Below are 1,889 nucleotides of genomic sequence, written 5' to 3' on the forward strand. Positions count from 1 at the left end.
GGGCAGGAAGGGAGGCGGCAGGACCTTCCCACGGGCTCAGGTGGGAGCACATGGCATGAGTGCCCGGCCATGACTGTGATGCCAGATGGACCCCACTCGGCTCGAGACCCCCCACTGCCCGCTCCTCCTCCCCATCCCCATGCTGCCATCCTGCCAGGGTCTATCATGGTCTCAGGGATTGGTTGTTTCCACCCAGGGCAGCAGAGTCACACATGGGGCCTCCTGCCCTGGAGCAGAGACAGTCTCCAGGGTGTTGAGGGACCAGGAAGGGCACCAGGGCAGGTGCTCTGTGAGCTGAGATGAGGGACAACATAAGGACGTGTGTCCTCCCCCTGGCCCAGGAGGACGGCCCAGGGCAGGATGCCAGCAGCAGTGGGGCAGAGGGAAGGTGAGGGGTGGATCGGGGGGCAAAGGGGACTGGACACTAACCGGGGGAAGCACAGTGGGGCAGCTAAAGGGATTGGGAAGAAGAGACTGGAAAGCAAAGCGGTGCTGAGAAGCCCAGCTCTTCCTTCTCCCTCTTGACTGGGATGGACCCTGATCTGTGCTTTTCAGAACTGAGGGCAGAAGACCAGGAGAGAGTAGTCTCCATGGGGAGGAGATTCCAGCTGAAGCCTGACCAGACTAGGGCAGATTTCACTGGGGCCCCATTTGTTTCCATGATGGCTAGAGGAGTTGGGACTAATATCCCCATTTTACAGAGGAGGAGACTGAGGTGGGACTTGCCCAGGGATGAGTAGAGCCGCTAGGTAACAGCAGGGCTCCTGGGTGTGTCCCAGGTCTGCTCTCTGAGGCGCTGCTCTGGGCCACTGGGAGTGGGTCTGCTGAGCTCACAGAGGGAGACACTCAAGCCAGGTCAGCTGACTGAAGCTGGGGTCCCTCTGGAGGATCAACCCATGTGCTTCCCACGTGACTGTGCTTCCCTCCACTGAGAAGCTGGCTGTGCAGGAGGCAGGGAGCTCATGCTTTGAGAAGCAACAGGTGACTATAATGTGCAGCCACGGATGAGCCACCGGCCTAAGGACTGAGCACCACCAGGCGGACACCTATCACCGGCCCAGCCTCGCCCCTTGGGAAGTGGTGTAGGGCCATCTCCCTTGGCTGCCTGTTCATACAGAGAGAGGCCACAGCCTTGCAGGATGTGTCCTAAATAGCCCACTGTATGGAAGGGGGCTCCAGGTGAGGTTAAGAGCCCCAGGGATTCAAATCCAGGCCCATCCGACCCCAAACTCCAGTACTTTTCAGTCAGACATCTTTACAATGGCAGCCTCCCATTTGCAACACTGACCTCTGGGCACCTGGTCTGGGAGGGCGGGGAGGCACAGCCTGACCTCTCCGGTCTCTCTCCTGCCCTGGGTCTAGGGTTTAGGGTCTTGACTTCTGCTCTTATTATTTTTATGAACCTTGGAAGCTGGTGGAGGGGGGTGGTAGGGAGGGCTGGCTGCCTGTCTGGAGCTGCGTGGCCACCAGGTGGAGCCCTTGGGCTGTCTCGCCCCCAGGCTGCCTTGCAGTCAGAACCAGCGGGAGGGACACTCTGTCAGGAGGTGTGAGGGGCTGGGTCTTTAACATGGTTAGGCGGCTGCTCCAGGGACCCTCTAGATGCCCTCACTCAGCCACTGAGCTGAGGCTCAGTGGGGGCTGGGAGCAGTGGTACAGCCTGGCCTGGAAGGTGACCCCAGGCTCCCTGACTCCCAGCCCAAGGTTCCTTCCAGGGCTTCAGGCTTCCTTGAAAGGAGAGGCACCAGGATTCCCAGAGGAAAAGTTTTCCCAAAGAAAATCTCTAACCAGACCTCCTGCTTCTGGCTCTGGGGTTTGGATGCCCCCAGGGGAGAGAAAAGCTGGGGAGGCCCCCCTACCTCCCAGGTGGGCCCCGAAGTGAGGGTCAGTCC

Source organism: Balaenoptera musculus, chromosome 2 (genome assembly GCF_009873245.2).
Source record: "Balaenoptera musculus isolate JJ_BM4_2016_0621 chromosome 2, mBalMus1.pri.v3, whole genome shotgun sequence".
Lineage (NCBI taxonomy): Eukaryota > Metazoa > Chordata > Mammalia > Artiodactyla > Balaenopteridae > Balaenoptera > Balaenoptera musculus.